The sequence below is a fragment of the Mesocricetus auratus genome, unplaced genomic scaffold (assembly GCF_017639785.1).
Source record: "Mesocricetus auratus isolate SY011 unplaced genomic scaffold, BCM_Maur_2.0 Super-Scaffold_100003, whole genome shotgun sequence".
NCBI classification, from domain to species: domain Eukaryota; kingdom Metazoa; phylum Chordata; class Mammalia; order Rodentia; family Cricetidae; genus Mesocricetus; species Mesocricetus auratus.
Genome location: NW_024429188.1, coordinates 63,883,570 through 63,900,684, shown reverse-complemented (window position 1 = coordinate 63,900,684; position 17,115 = coordinate 63,883,570). Strand labels below are relative to the sequence as shown.

The following is a 17,115-nucleotide window of genomic DNA, read 5'->3' as shown; positions in this document are numbered from 1 at the left end:
TAACACCAGTAGCAGAGACACTGAGAATGACAATTAATAAATGGGACCTCCTGAAACTAAGAATTTTCTGTAAGGCAAAGGACACAGTCAATAAGACAAAAAGGCAGCCCACAGAAAGGGAAAAGATATTCACCAACTCCACATCTGACAGAGGGCTGATCTCCAAAATTTACAAAGAACTCAAGAGGCTAGTCTCCAAATCACCAAATAATCCAATTAAAAAGTGGAGTACTGTAGGCTAAACGGACGCTGTAACGATACGCGACACACAATTACTGACAGTAAAGCTAAGTATTTAATGTAGAAAATTACTCACAAGATACCAAACCCAGAGGAGCCAAAACGTTCTCAGCTAGCGGCCGGACCGGAAGCCGAACTCCAGGAAAAAAGACCGAGACTTCCTGTGTGCTGTCTTTTCTGCCTTCCCCCATAAAGCCCCTAGCCATGCCCAAAAGTGGGCCTGGCTAGTGACGTAGTTCCACCTACGTACGTATACGTCTTTAGTCCTGCCTAAAGTGGGTGTGGTTAGCGGTGTGGTAAACCGCCCTTTTATTACCTCATCTGTATGCGCCTCTAATAAGTCACATGTTTAATGGCGGCATCAGACTTCCTCCTACAGAGTACAGTACTAAATAAAGAATGTTCAATAGGGGGAGTCTAAAGAGGCCAATAGACACTTAAGAAAGTCTCAACATCTTTAGCCATCAGGGAAATGCAAGTCAAGACTATTCTGAGATACCATCTTACTCATGTCAGAATGGCTAAAATGAAAAACACCAATGACAGTTTATGATGGAGAGAATGTGAAGAAAGGGAAACACTCCTCCACTCCTGGTGGGAGTGCCAACTTGTACAGCCACTTTGGAAATCAGTATGGAGATTCCTCAGGAAAAATGGGAATCAGTCTAACACAAGATCCAGTAATTCCACTCTAAGACACTCTAAGCTAAAAGTTGCTCATTCATACAATAAGGACATCTGTTCAACTATGTTCATTGCAGCTTTATTTTCAATTTCCAGAAACTGGAAGCAACCCAGATGCCCCTCAACTGAAGAGTGGATAGAGAAAATATTTATACAATGTACCAGCAGAAAAAAAAAAAAACAATGGAATCTTGAAATTTGCAGGCAAATGGACGGCACAAGAAGAAACCATCCTGAGTGAGGTAACCCAGCTAAAAAAAGACAAAAATGGTATGTACTCACTCATATATGGATTTTAGACATGGAACAGGAGATTGCCAGCCAAGAATCCAAACCACTAGAGAAGCTGGGAAACAGTGAGGACCCTAAGAGAAACATCTATGGTACCTTGGAGAAGGAGAAGGGTGCAGGATTTCCTGAGCAGATTGAGAGCATGGGGTGTGGGGAGAAGGAGATGAAAAAGTAGATGTGAAGAAGGAGAGGGGAGAGGAGGAAATGGGGGACCAGGAAGCTTGAGTCAGGGGAAGAATAGAGGAGAGCAGGATAAGAGATACCTCATAAAGGAACCATTATAAGTTTGAGGAGAGATCTGTAACTAGGGAGATTTCCAGATATCTACAAGCATGACACCAACTGGTAATCTAAGCAATAGTGGAGAGGCTACCTTAAATGCCCTTCCCCAATAATGAGATCGATGACTACCTTATGTGCCATCCTAGAGCCTTCATTCAGTGGCTGATGGAAGCAGAGGCAGACACCTACAGCTGAACACTGAACTGAAATCTTGGAGCACAGTTGCAGAGAGGGAGAAGTGATGGGAAAGGTGGTTAAGACCATGCTGTTTAAGCCCACAGAAGCAGCTAACCTGAACAAGGGGAAGCCCACATACTCCATTCTGATGGCTGAGAGGCGAGCATGGGACTGATCCATGCTGCATGTCAGTGAGGAGGTCTTGGCAATCTATGGGGCCTGTGGTAGTGGATCAGTATTTATCCCTGGCATATGAATTGACTTGGGGGGGGTTACTTCCACATGGAGGGATGTGATCTTTGGCCTGGACACATGGGGGAAGGCTTGGGCCCTGTCTTAGATTGTATGACAAACTTTGGGCATCTCCCATGGAGTGCCTCCCCCTCCCTGGGGAGCAGAGGGAAGATGAGATGGGGGATTTGATGGCAGTGGAGGAGGGGATGGAGAGAACCCTGTGATTTACATATGAACCTGGATTGTTTCTAATTAAATGAAAAAAATTAATCATTTTCCTTCAGGAATTCTGGACATAGGAACACATTCATATTCCAGTAGACTGTGCTATACCTGTTTACATACTTATAGTCCTATGCTGATTCTGACAGTATAAATGCATGAGACACATTAAGTCAGGCAAGAAAAGTAGGAGTGAATCACAAAGAAATTGTATGAAGGTAATGGGAGGTGTATTTTGATTAAAACATATTATATGCTAGGAGTCTTACCTGGTGTCATTTTTGTAAAATCCTTGGAGATTCAATTGTTCCTGATTTTTACCTTATCCAAAATGCTGTCCTCTTTCATTAGTCTCTTTCAGTACTCTAACCCCTTTTGCTCCTACCTACTCCTGCAATATAGTGGCTCATGTTCTCATCCTTAATACTCATAGACTGGATACATTGCCTGAACTTACTGTCTCCTGTGACTAGGAGATACTTCAAGTAGGGGAATTAGGAAACCAACCCAGGTACCTAGCCTTTGACCTACAATCTCTCCTGCCTATGAGATGTGCTAGGACTTGTGCATCAAACAATTTTCATCAGAGATGGATATTAGTTTGGGCTGCCAGCCTATGAATAATGACAGAGAGACTTATATGAAAGCTTGGCCTTGACTTTTTACTATAAGTTAAATTAATCCATTTCTATTAATCTATGTTCTGTCATGTATGCCCCATCCAGCATCCTTTGTGTGTCTTTGTACTCCCTCTCACTCAGCTAGATTTCTCCAATTTCTTTTCTCTATCCTGAGATCCCGCCTGTATTTACTGCCTAGCTATTGGTCATTCAGCTTTTTATTACACCAATCACAGTAATATACACCTTCACCTAGTATACAAATATCCTAGAACAGAAAGGATCCATCCAAAAACTGATGGAAACTGACATAGAGCCACAGCCAAACATTAGGTAAAGCTCTAGAAATCCCACAGAAATGGGGGAGAGAGACTCTCAGAGCCAGAGGTGTCAAGGACACCACAATAAAACTCCAAGAATCAACTAACCTGAGATCATAGGGGATCAAAGAGATTGCAATGACAACCAGGGATCTTACATGGGATTAAACTTGGTCCTCTGCATATATGTTAAAATTGTATAGATTGGTCCTCTTGTGAAACTCCCAATAGTAAGAACAGGGACTGCATCTGACTTTTTACTGACTTTTTGAATCTTACTCCTCACACTGCCATTGCCTTGCCAAGCTGTAATACATGGAGAGGTGTCTTTTCATAAAGAGAAATTGAAGAGGAATATACTGTAGATGATAACAGAGGAGGATGTGGAGGGAGGGACTGGAAGGAGAGGCAAGAAGGGAAAATGCAACCAGGATGTGTAGTATGGATAATAAGAACTTAAGAAACAAATATTGTGGTTCAAGCTGAAGAATAGAAAAGAAAAGCAGCTAGCCTAGTAGCTCTCATATATACCAAGCTGAAATGGCAATTCAATCTCTAGGAATCCTCAGAGACAATGCTTTATTTTTAATTAGGTTGGATAAAGGTTTGTCTACCTTGTTGATTTTTTTCAAAGAACCATCTCTTTGTGTCATTGATTCTTTGTATAGTTTTCTTTGTTTCTACTTTATTGAAGTGAGCTATCTATTTGATTATTTCCTGGAGTCTACTCCTCCTGGGTGTGTTTGCTTCTTTTTGTCTGAGAGCTTTCAGGTCTTCTGTTAATTCTCTAGTGTGGTTATTCTCCACACTTCCTTGCGTTGGAGATTTCCTTCCAGAATTCTCTGTAGACCTGGATTTGTGGATATGTATTGTGTAAATTTGGATTTGTCAAGGAATATCTTGTTTTCTCCATCTATAGTGATTGAGAATTTTGCTGGGTATAGTAGTCTGGTCTGGCCTCTTAGTGTTTGTAGAACATCTGCCCAGGGCCTTCTGACTTTTAGAGTTTCCATGGAGAGGTTAGGTGTATTTCTGGTAGGTCTGGCTTTATATGTTACTTGGTCCTTTTCCTTCACTGCTTTAAATATTCTTTCTTTATTCTGTATGTTTGGTGTTTTAATTATTATGTGGCAAGAGGACTTTTTATTTTGTCCCAGTCTATTTCATGTTTGGTAAGCTTCTTGTACTTTCATAGGCACATCCTTCTTCAGGTTGTGAAAATTTTCTTCTATGATTTTGTTGAATATGTTTTCTGTGCATTTGAGCTGGTCTTTACCTTCTTCTACAGCCATTACACTTAGGGTTGGTTATTTCACAGTGACAAAAATATGGAACTCTTCATGAATTTACACATCATCCTTGTACATGGTCTATGCTAAGCTTCTGTGTATCATTCCAATTTTAGTATATGTGCTGGCAAAATGAGCACTTCTACCTATATGCTTATAAAATTTTATTTGTTCTAACTTGCAATGTCTTGACAGGCTTTCAAGGTCAATAACATTATTAATAAAACATTTAATCTATCTTCACCTTTCATCAAGGAAACATATCTTTGAAAGAGAAACCACTCCACAAAACTACAGAAAATCAGTATACATAGTTGTAGAGCCCAGGCTCCATGAATATATCTATAAAACACTTTCACACCTAAGACTTAGGGAACATTGAGGAATAGGGTGCAGAAATATTGGAATAACCAGAAGGTTGAAGAGTTTGTTATAAGATCATGTCCCTCAAAATATAAGTAAACTACACTCATAAAGTTTCAGCATTATGACCAAAAATGTGAACAGAACACCAACAATGTACACGTGAAAGTCTATGGGTAAAATTCCAGGAGGCCTCAAATCTACACAAGAGTCTATAGGCTACTGAGGAAGGTAAGGGTTGGGAAGGTGGTTTTCTGCAAGGAAAGACATTAACATTTAGTTCTCTAGTGTCAAATGGTTATTCCTGCAAATATACATGTAAATAACATTACACAAACTGAACATCCTATTATTAGGGAAACATGTGCATGCACACACACACACACACACACACACACACGTATATGTAGATATATATGTACCTGAATATATGTTTTAAACATATATGTATGTGATTACTATTAATGACAAAAGACACTGAATTTGTAAGATGACACAGAGGTTTATATATTGGGGCATAGAGGTAGGGAAGGGAAAGGAGAAAACATTTAAGCATATCTTGATTCAAATATAAAAGAAAAAGAGCAGCTATCATACATTTCATAATTTTAATGTACTAGTGGATGCTATATGTATTGCCTTACTTTTCATTCTTTCTCAGTGTGGCTATTAATTACTACTAGCTTTTCCTCTTTAATAAATTCAATTAATAAATGCTTAGCTGTTTAGGTCATATTTATCTGGAATAAAGGAAGTCACATTTGAAAACTATTTAAAGACAATAAGATAGAATAATTTTTAGATTTTAAGAGAGTGCTGTATATTCTACATTAGGGATAGGATGACTCAATTTGGGAACAAGAGGAAACAAGCTTTCATGAACATCTTCGACAACATGCATTGAGTAATATTTTATGGGTTTAGAAAACATGGTGGAATTACACTTATACTGCATTGCACTTAAATGCTATTTTCAATTATTATGGCCATGTTTATTTTTTAACATATAGATAGCATTGTATTGTTTCCTTATGCATCTTTGAAAATATTATATTCTATCCCTCTTGATTATATAGTCATAACTAAGCAATTTAATTCTATTCTTCTAAATATAATACTACATAAAAATAAAGGTATAGATATCTTTTTTAATATATGTTTTTTATTTAAATTAGAAACACGTTTGCTTCACATGTCAATCCCAGCTCCTTCTCCCACACCTCCCTTGTCCCTCTACCAGCCCCCCTCCAACTCCCACACCCAATCCCCAAACCATTCCCCTGGGAGGGTGAGGTCCTCCATGGGGGGATCTCTAGAGTCTGTCATTTCATCCAGGGCAGGACCTAGGCCCTTCCCCATGTGTCCAGGCTGAGAGAGCATCCCTCCATGTGGAATGGGCTCCCAAAGTTCATTCATATGCTATAATAAACACTAATCTCTTATCCAAGGCCCCAGATATTACTGAGCCCTCCTCACTGACCCCCATGTTCAAGGAGTCTGGATCAGTGCCCTGCTGGCCTCTCAGCCATCAGTCTAGGGTTCAAGAGCTACCCTTGTCCAGTCAGATGTCTTTGTGGGTTTCACCAGCATGGTCTTAACCACTTTGCTCATCACTCCTCCATCTCTGTAACTGGATTCCAGAAATTCAGTTCAGTGTTTAGCTGTGGGTATCTGCCACTGCTTCCATCAGTCACTGGATGAAGGTTTTTGGATGCCATATAAGGTAGTCATCAATCTTATCAGTGAGAGGCTATTAAGGTAGTCTCCCTGCTATAGCTTAATTTGACAGTTGGTGTTATCCTTGTAAATCTCTGGAAATCTCACTAGTGTCAGCTCTCTCCTCAAACCTATAATGACTCCATCTATTAAGGTATCTCAACCTGCTCTACTCTATTCTTACCCTGACTCAACCTTCCTGCTCCCCCATGTCTTCCTCTGCCCTCCTCTTCTTCCCCTCTCTTTTCTCCCAATTCCCTTTCCCCTCCCACCCCATTCCCAATATGCTTCAGAGATCTTGCCTCATTCCACTTCTCTGGGTTATCATGCATATCTCTCTTGGGAACCTCCCTGTTTCCCAGACTCACTGGCAATGGGATTGTAGGCTGAGACTCCCCTGTTCCATGTCTAATATCCATATATGAGTGAGTAATTACCATGTTTGTCTTTTTGTGACTGGGTTACCTCACTCAGGATGGTTTCTTCTAGTGCCATCCATTTGCCTGCATATTTCAAGATTCCATTGTTTTTTCCACTGAGTAGTACTCCATTGTGTAAATGTACCACATTTTCTCTATCCACTCTTCAGTTGTGGGGCATCTAGGTTGTTATGGATAGATATCTTGTTTTCTAGTATATAAGTGATTTTTATTAAGAAATTTCAAGAAAACTCAGTGATAATTAGAAAGTTGATTAGCTGTGACTATGCCCTACTTTTGTTGTAATAAATTTCTTATTTAAGAAAAATCTCTTTACAGGATGTTTTTAACAGGAACAAGTAAAATTTGAAGTTCTGAAAAGTTTTATGTTGGGTCAGTGAAATTTGGGTTCATCAGTTCTTAACAATCTTTATGGAATGATTGTTATGTGCTATTTCCAGATTACTGACAGTTGGGAACAAGAAAATTGTCACTAAATTCTTTTAATTTCAAGACTTCAAACTTATATAAATTGTAAGGGACTACAAAGCTATGTAGTATTAATCCTTTGTTGAAAGTCAGCTAATTTTAGATAATTATATAAATTTGTGAAGTAGAAGAAATCAACACAGTTGTTCAAACTAAACTTTCCCATGATCACCACACTTGTTTCAGCAATATTTTTCCATACACAAGACTAATTATGTTCTTATACTCTCAAGTATGCATTCAGTAATATTTGACATGACATTATAAAAATCTACTTTTGAGTTACCTAGCTTCAGCAATCATCATAAAATTTGCATCTGAAAAAAGTGTTGACATGACTGAAGTGGGGTATTACATTACAGCAAAGCCTTTCTACAAGTTTCAAATATAGGGGAAAGTGCTGAGAGAAAAGAGAAATGAAGGAGCAAATCCACAGACACCTTACCTATTCAACTTTCCTGCCGAAATATGGCTGAGATCCTGTCTCATCTCACCTTATCACTTGCTCTCAGCCCAACCATATTACTTCCTATTTGCATGTATAGATTTCCAGACCTCTGTGGTTAACTAGTGGCTAGCTTTGTTCTCTGATCTTTAGGCAAGCTTTATTTGTTAAAGTATGAATAAGATATCAACATAGTTAATATCTTACATTTTAATTGCAAATCTCTTTCTAAAATAGATTTGTTTTATGCATGTTATTAAAATACACATAATATTTAGGAAATTGGTACCTTAAGGATTATCAATTACCTATAATATACCTATATAACCTATATAGAAATTCTAAATTGGCTCCTTCATTAATACTTAGTATATTTCACAAATTATTATTTAATAGTCATCATATTATATCCTAACATTAACTTGCATATGGTAAACCCAAATATAATTTAAAATTTTATGCTCAGTGTTGAACATGTACTAAAATGTGAAGATAAATAAGATCTAACCCTACAGACTGATATTTCACAATCAATCATATAATAATTATAAGGTTTCCACCATTTACTTTAATCCAAAATAAATAAGAGGATGGCCAGGTTTTTCCACTGTACAAAACCAAGACTAAAATCGCATAACTATAATTATCACATAATATCTTCATCATATTTTCAGCTTTCCACACATAAATAGCAAATTTTCTTAGTATGCGCAATTTAAAGAGGTGTTGTTTAATTAAATTGTTACAGTTGACAAATTTTCATTCTTTGAATCATTTAGCAACTGCATATTTTCATTCATTCTATCTAGTATACTGACCACAGAGACAGTTTTTTCCAAACACCACAATGCCATTTATATTTATCTGGTACAAATTTTCTCATTATTCTTCATTTTCTATGGTCACTACAAAAGTGGCAACACATTCTAAAGCATGTTTCCATTTAAGAGGAAATGAAATCATTAATTTCTATTTGTTTGTAACAAGAAGACACTTGACTGCTCAGTGTAATTTACTGCTTACATATATATCCAAGTAGACCAGGGCATCAAAACACAAACATGATTATTGGACAGAAACCTAATGAAATTTTTACTAAAAGATTATTGCATGAAAGGAAAACTAAGATTGTTGTTCAATAATAAAAAATGGTAAACAGAGGAATTCACTTGAGAAATTATAGAAAGAGCAAAGCATATGGTCCTACACATTCCTTTGTGAAAATGTACTAAATATTCTGTTTAGGAACATTTAGGTTGCTTCCAAATTTTTACAATTGTGAACATAGCAGAAATGATTATGGTTGAGCAAGTGTCTTGTGGTAGGATGAAGCCTCCTTTTGATGGGCATATGCTCAAGAGTTGTATAGCTGTATCTTGATATAGATCTATTCCCAGCTTTCTGAAGAACCACAACACTGATTTCTGTACTGGTTATACAAGATTGCTTTCTGACTATCATTAGACGAGTGCTCACCTTACTATATATACCCCTGCATGAGCTGTGACTTGAGTTATTGATCGCCGAAATTCTGATGAGTGTCAGATAAAATCTCAAAGTAGTTTTGATTTGCATTTCCCTGACAGCTAACACACATTTCTTTAAGTGTTTCTCAGCCTTTGCATTTCCTCTATCAAGAAGTTCTTTGTTCATATCTGTACACCATTTTAAAATGTATTATTTGATTTTTGATATTAATTTCTTGATTTCTTCAAACATTTTGAATATTAATACTCTGTCAGATGTGAAGTTGGTAAAATATTTTTCCATTATATAGTCTGCCTCTTTGTCTGATTGATGGTGTCCTTTGCCTTAGAGAAGATTTTCATTTTCATGAGGTTTCAGTTATTGTTGATCCTAGGGCATGTGCTAACAGTGTTATGTTCAGATTTTTGTCTCTTGTGCCAATGAGTTCAAGGCTATTCTCCACTTTCTTTCATTGGGTATGATTTCTCTAAAGGAGAATTTACAGTCATTATTATCCAAATAAATATGTTTTAATCGATTGATACTCTGTACTATGTCCTGTGAATCCCAAACCTCTCCATGTCTTCCTTATTTTTCTTCAGTGTCATATGTCTTTCATTCATGTTGTCTCAATGAGTAACTTTCCATTTTGTTTTTATAAATATTGCCTGAAACTTAGTAATTAGTTTAAAATGTCATTTTTGTCTCACTTTTTGATTGTTGAAAGCAGTATCTTAAAGTCCAAGATGATAGAATCATAGATACCTCTTTGAGTTTTCAGTAAACTGTCTTTTGACTACACCAAAACAAAGCAGATGACATCACAATGGAAGTGGTTGGCAGAATAAAATCCCACATAGTTACACAGGAGGACTAAGTGTTGGAAGGTGTCAATTCTATGAGGTTTGCTATAGCTCACTATTGTAAAATCTAACTCACGCTAGAAAACTATCATTAGGTTTTTACAAGAGCTAAATTTCAAAATTCTTATTAACTTCAATTAGATACAAATTTTGAACTCACCAAAATAGTATAGATAATGGAGTATTTTCTCTGAATTTGCCAAATGCAACTAGAATGGATATTGTGAATATAATTCTTACCCAATAATTGTTCTTAATGTATATTGTTTCACTATGTTAGAGGGAAAACCATCCCTTTTCAATTAGACAAAAGGGGGAAGGTTGTGTGATATTTTACTCACATTCTGACATAGTTTGCATTGAAGCAGAGGGGGCAGTTGGCCACTAGCTCACCAAAATTAATCATACATTTTGTGGAACTGAGGACAGATAGGAGACACGAAGTAATACGGTAGACTTATAGAAGATTTCAGCCCTTTTGGGTAGAGGACTGGAGGTCGCTTGTTGATTTTCCACCACTTCTCCAACTCAATGCAATGCTTATTGTCAGGATATGATCAAAATATTACACATTATTCCTCACCCTTTAAAAGTCCAGCAAAAATTTGTTGATAACATTAAATATGGGACTCAGATTTCAACATATACAACATGGTGGGAGGGGCAGAGATAAATCACATCCAATGTAAACTATATGAGAAAAGAAAACTAACTCACAATTCCACAATGGGTAAGTTTTCCTCTTTGGTGGTATATACCAGCAATTTTGTAGGAATGATGACCATTCTAACTGGAGTAAGAGGGAACAAAAAAGTTGTTTTAAACTACATATCACTAACAGTTAAAAATGTGGAAGACATTTAAAAAATAATTTGGTTTTGTGGTTATATTAACATTACATCATTTCTAACTTTCCTTTCCCTCCCTCAAAATTCTTCCATAAATCATTCCATGTTCTCTTTCAAATTCATGGAATGTTTTCTTATTAATTTTTACATGAATATATGTATAGATATATACATGCATTTTCTCAAGCACAAATTCCTCAGTCTATAATGTTCCTTGTACGTATGTTTTCAGAGTCAACCATTCAATATTGGATAACCAGGTCTTTTCTTCTCAAGGGAAGACTGTTTCTCCCACTCTAAGCATCCTGTAGTTTTCTGTAGATTTTTGTGTGTTTCTTTTTGTTTTGCTTTGTATTTATGGGTTTATTTCTTTGTTTATTTGTGTGTGTTTGTGCTTATTTAGCTCATACTTAACCAGTAGTGTTTATAAGAATTTTTGAGTGTGACTTCTTATATTACTGCAAGACATAGTCTTATAATCTTTCAGATCCTCTTCTGCAATGTTAACTCTCAGGGTTGTTTTTTTAGATATAGCCACTTTAATAGAATTCACTAGGTCTCTGTATTTCTTCATTTAAGAAGCAGTATGGAACCTTTACCTTTAAATTCAAGTCACTTTGGCATTGGAATGTAATCTGTAGGAAACCAAATGAGTAATCATAAGAGGAACCAGCTATAAAACCCTTGACCTCCAATCAGTTCGACTATGTATTAGGACAATGGAAACATGCAACTTGTGTAAGTGGCAAACCAATACCTTCTTTGAATTGAGGCCCATGTCACAAGAGGAAGCCCATGCCTTACACAGCATGGATGATCAGAAAAGGAGAATGAATAGCCCACAGACCCAGTGAATAACTGTGCATAATTGGTGTTTAAAAATGTAAGAGAGAGACAGACTATGGACACCCCCATGGAGGGCCTCACCCTCCCTGGGGGAATGAGGGGATAACGGGGGGGGGATGGGGGAGGGCACGGGAGGAGGGGAGGGAAAGGGAGAGGGACCTCGAACTGTGAAGCAACCTTGTTTCTTATCTAAATTTAAAATGGAAAATAAAAATAATAATAATAATATAAAAAATGTAAGAGAGAGAGAGAGAGAGAGACAGAGAGAGACAGAACAAATCAAGCAACGGCATGATTCCTATACACATCATGATTGCTATACACATAGATGGTTGCCTTGCCCATGCAGCATCAAAGATTCATCATCCCACAGCAGAAGGAAGCCGATACAGAGACCCACAAACAGACATACAGAGAGAGGGTAAATTGGAGGTCTTCATGGGGTCTCTCCCCTAAGAGATTAGGAGTCCCTGGGAATGGAAGAGGAAAGATAGTAGCAGTAAGAGGTTGTGAGGATACTAGGAGAAAATGGCCTAACAAATTAATTAAATGGGGCTCATATGGATGTACAGAGATGGACGATGCAAGCATGGTGCCTCCGTGGGTCTATAAAAGGTCCTCTGCTATATGTTATGACTGTTAGCTTGGTATATTTGAGGGAGCACTAAGATCAGGAACAGGGATTGTCTCTGATTCTTTTGCTTGCTTTTATTTATTTTGGGTTTCCTCACCCAATGTCTTTCAGCCTTAATTGGTGGGCTTTCACTTTGTCTTAATGGATCTTACTGTGTCCAGTTTGGTTGTTGTCTCTTGGAGGCCTGAACTTTTCTGAAGGGAAATAGTAAAGTAGAAATAGGGGAGAGGGTAAGTAGCAGGGGGCTAGGGGGAGTTAAGGAATAGGAAAAAATCTATCTTCAATAAAAAACTTTTATGTTCAGTTCTACTGCACAATTATTGCTTAATATTAATTTTGAATTTTAATTTTAATTAGAAATGATGTTGCTTCACATGTCAATCCCAAGTCCCACTCCATTTCCCTCCCTCTTCCCACGCCCTCCCACCAATACACCCAATACCCCCTCATTGCCCCAGGGAGAGTGAGGCCCTCCGTGGGGGTGTACATAGTCTGTCATTTCAACCAGAGCAGGGCCTAGACCCTACCCCGAAGTTCAGGGTGAGAGAGCATTTCTCATTGTTGGATGGGCACCTAATGTCTATTTGTATGCCAGGGATAAATCCTGATCTACTACTGAAGGCCCAATAGATTGCCTAGCCCTCATCACTGACACCCACATTCAGGGGGTCTTCTTCAGTCCCATTTTGGATTCCCAGCCATCAGTCTGGGATTCAAGAGTTAACCCTTGTCAGGTCAGCTGTTTCTGGGGGTTAAATCAGCCCAGTCTTAACCCCTTTACTCATTAGTCCTCCCTCTCCGTCACTGGGTTCCTTGAGTTCAGTTCATTGTTTAGCTGTGAAAGACTACCTCTGCTACCATCAGCCATTGGATGAAGATTCTGTTCCCCAGACTCTCCTGCCATGGGATTGTAGGCTGGTATTCCACAGATCTATGTCTAAAATTCATATATAAATGAGTACATACCAGAGTTGTCTTTTTGTAACTGGGTAATGTCACTCAGGAGTAATTCTTCTAGTGCCATCCATTTGCCTGCAAATTTGAGGATTCCATTGCTTTTTATCAGCCGAATAGTACACCAATGTGTGAATGTACCACATTTTCTCTATCAATTCTTCAGTTGAGGGGCATCTAGGTTGCTTCCAAGTTCTGGCTATTAAAAATAATGCTGCTATGAACATAGTGGAACAGATGTCCTTGTTGTATTAATGTGCATTTTTTGGATATATGCCTAAGAGTGGAATTTCTAGGTCTTGTGATAGGCTTATTCCCACTTTTCTGAGGAAACTCCATACTGATTTCCAAAGTGGCTATAAGAGTTGGCACTGCCACCAGCAGTGGAGGAGTATTCCCCTATTTCCACAACCTCTCCAGCATAAATTCTCATTGTTTTTTTTTTCATTTTAGCCATTCTTACAGGAGTAAGATGGTATCACAGAGTTGATTGATTTACAATTCTAGGATGGCTAGTGATGTTGAGCACTTTCTTAAGTGCCTCTTAGCCATTTTAGACTCCTCTATTGAGAATTCTGTATACAGTTCTGTAGCCCACTTTTCAATTTGAACCCTTGGTGGTTTGGAGACTTGCTTGTTGAGTTCTTTGTAAATTTTGGAGATCAGCTCTCTTTCAGATTGGGGTTAGTAAATATCTTTTCCCATTCTGTGGGCTGCCTTTTTGTCATGCTGACTGTGACCTTAGCCTTATAGAAGCTTCTAAGTACCAGGAGTTCCCATGTATTAATTTTTGACCTCTCTGTTGGTGCTACTGGTGTTATGTGCAGGAAGCAGTCTCCTGGACCAATTCATTTAAGGGTACCACCCACTTTCTCCTCTAAGTGTTTCAGTGTGGCTGGATTTATGTTGAGGTCTTTGCTACAAGTGTACATAAGTTTTGTGCATGGCAATAGACATGGATCTATCCACATATTTCTACATGGCAGCATCCAGTTATGTCAGCACCATTTGTTGTAGATGCTTTCATTTTTCCTTTTTATAATTTTAGATTCTTTGTCTAACATCAGATGTTCAGACATGCATGGGATAATATCAGGATGTTCAATTAGATTCCATTGGTCTACCTGTCTATTTTTATGGCTATTTTCAGGACTATAATTTTATAATAGAGCTTGAAGTCAGGGATGGTGATGCCTCCAGATATTGCACTGTTGAGTAAGGTTGTTTTGGATATCCTGTGTCTTTTTTTTTCATGCAAAATTGATTAGTGTTCTTTCAAGGTCTGTGAAGAATTATGCTGGTATTTTAATGGGGATTGCATTGAATCTTTAGAATGCTTTTGCCAGGATTGAGATTTTTACTACATTGATCCGACCTATCAAAGAGCATGGGAGATCTTTCCATTTTCTGGTGTCTCCTTTAATTTCCTTCCTTGAAGACTCAAAGTTCTTATGACACAAGGTTTCACTTGTTTAGTTAGCATTACCCCAAGGTATTTTATGTTGTTTGTGGCAATTGTAAAGGGTGATGTTTCTCTTATTTCCTTCTTAGCCCTTTCATAGTCTGTATATAGTAGGGCTACTGATTTTCTTGAGTTGATATTGTATCCTGCCACTTTGCTAAAAGTACTTATCAGCTGTAGGATTCCCCTGGTAGAGTTCTTTGGATCACTTATGTAAACTATCTTATCATCTGCAAATAGGGAAAGTTTGACCTCTTGCTTTCCAATTTGTTTCCCCTTCATCTCATTTTGGTGTCATATTGCTCTAGCTAGAACTTCAAGTACAATATTGAAAAGGTATGGAGAGAGTGGACAGCCTTGTCTTTTTCCTGATTTTAGGGGAATCGCTTTGAGTTACTCTCTATTTAATTTGATGTTGGCTGTTGGTTTGCTGTATATAGCTTTTATTATGTTTAGGTATGTTCTTGTTATCCCAGATATCTCCAAGACCTTTATCATGAAGGGGTGTTGGATTTTTTTGCTTTCTTGTTTTTTTATTTTAACTTTAAATAGCTTGTTTGACATATCAATCCCAGTTCCCTCTCCCTCCCCTCCTCCCACACCCCTCCACCATCCCCCCCCAGCCTCCCACCCTATTGCCAATTCCTTCCATATAGGGGATATCTAGAGTCTGTCATTTCACTCAGGGTAGTAGGGTCCAGGCACTCCCCTAACAGTCCAGTCTGAGAGAGCATCCCTCTTTGTGCTATAGACACATGATGTCTGTTTGTATTCCAGGGATAAACACTGATCCACTCCTCAGGGCCCCATTGGTTGCCCAGGCCTCCACTGACACTCATATTCAGGGGGTCTGGATCAGTCCCATGTTGGCCTCCCAGCTTTCAGTCTGGGGTCCAAGAGCTCTCCCCTGTTCAGATCAGCTGTCTCTGCTGGTTTTGCCAGACGATTCATTGCCAATTTGCTCATCACACCCTCTCTCTCTGTCACTGGGTTCCTTGGGTACAGTTCAGTGTTTAACTGTGGGTGTTTTCCTTTGCTTCTATCAGTCACTGGATGAAGGCTCCCAGATGGTTATAGACATCAAGTTCAAGTCAGGAATGTGCATTCGAGGTGGTCTCTCTGCTATTGCTTAGCTTGACAATTGGTGTCATCCCTTTAGATCACTACAGGTCACATTGGTGCCTGATCTGTCTTCTAACCTATGATTCCCTCTTCCCCTTATTCTACCCCCCACTCAACCTTCCTGTTCCCCCATGACCTACTCTCACTTCCTCTTCTCCCCCTCCCTTCTTCCCAGCTCCCACTCCCCTCCAACCCCCAACCGCCACCGTGTTCCCCATCTGTTCAGAAGATCTTGCCTCATTCCTCTTCTCTTGGGTACTATGCACATCTTTTAGGTTCTTTCTTGTTTCCCAGACTCTCTATCAGTGGGAGTGCAGACTGGCACTATCCTGATCCAGACTGGCACTATCCTGATCCATGTCTAAAATCCATATATGAGTGAGTACATACCATGTTTTACTTTTTGTGACTGGGTTACCTGACTCAGGATGGTTTCTTCCAGTGCTATCCATTTACCTGTGAATTTCAAGATTCCATTGTTTTTTTTTCTGCTGAGTAATACTCCATTGTGTAAATGCACCACATTTTCTCTATCCACTCTTCAGTTGAGGGGCATCTAAGTTGCTTTCAGGTTCTGGCTATTACAAATAATGCTGCTATGAACATAGTGGAGAAGATGTGTAAAGGGAAACCTTTTCCTTGAGAGAAGCCTTCCTGCCAGCCTGGTTCCAAAGCCGCATCAGTCCCAAATAAACACACAGGAGGCTATATTAATTATGAATCTGTTGTCCTTGATTGTTTCTTACTAGATAGCTCTGACTTAAGTACTTATCCCATAATTGCTAATCTAAGTATTTCTCTTACTGGAGAGGTTTCCGGGCTTCCTACCCCATGGTGTTACATCTCGATTCCCGGTGTTTCTCCTTCCCAGAGTCCTCCTGGACACCTAGTCCCACATATCTTGTTTCCCTATTGGCCAACAGTGCTTTATTGACATATACACAGGACTTCCCCCTTCATCTCCTCTTTCCTGTCTAAACAAAAAGAAAGGTCTTAACTTTAACATAGTCAAATTATATATAACAGAACAGCTAACAAGCAAGTACACAGTTACAATACTTTGTCTATCAACATTCAGTAAGATTTAAAGAAAATATCATCCATCCCATCCTTGTGAGTCCAAAGTAC

At 38.5% G+C, this 17,115-nt stretch overlaps 1 non-coding gene across 1 annotated transcript; it reads right to left on the bottom strand.

Moving 5' to 3' along the window:
• Nucleotides 1–4,392: 4,392 nt before the first annotated feature.
• On the bottom strand, nucleotides 4,393–4,499 carry LOC121140066. Its single transcript, XR_005876906.1, has one exon. It is a non-coding gene; the product is annotated as a U6 spliceosomal RNA (small nuclear RNA).
• Nucleotides 4,500–17,115: the final 12,616 nt, after the last annotated feature.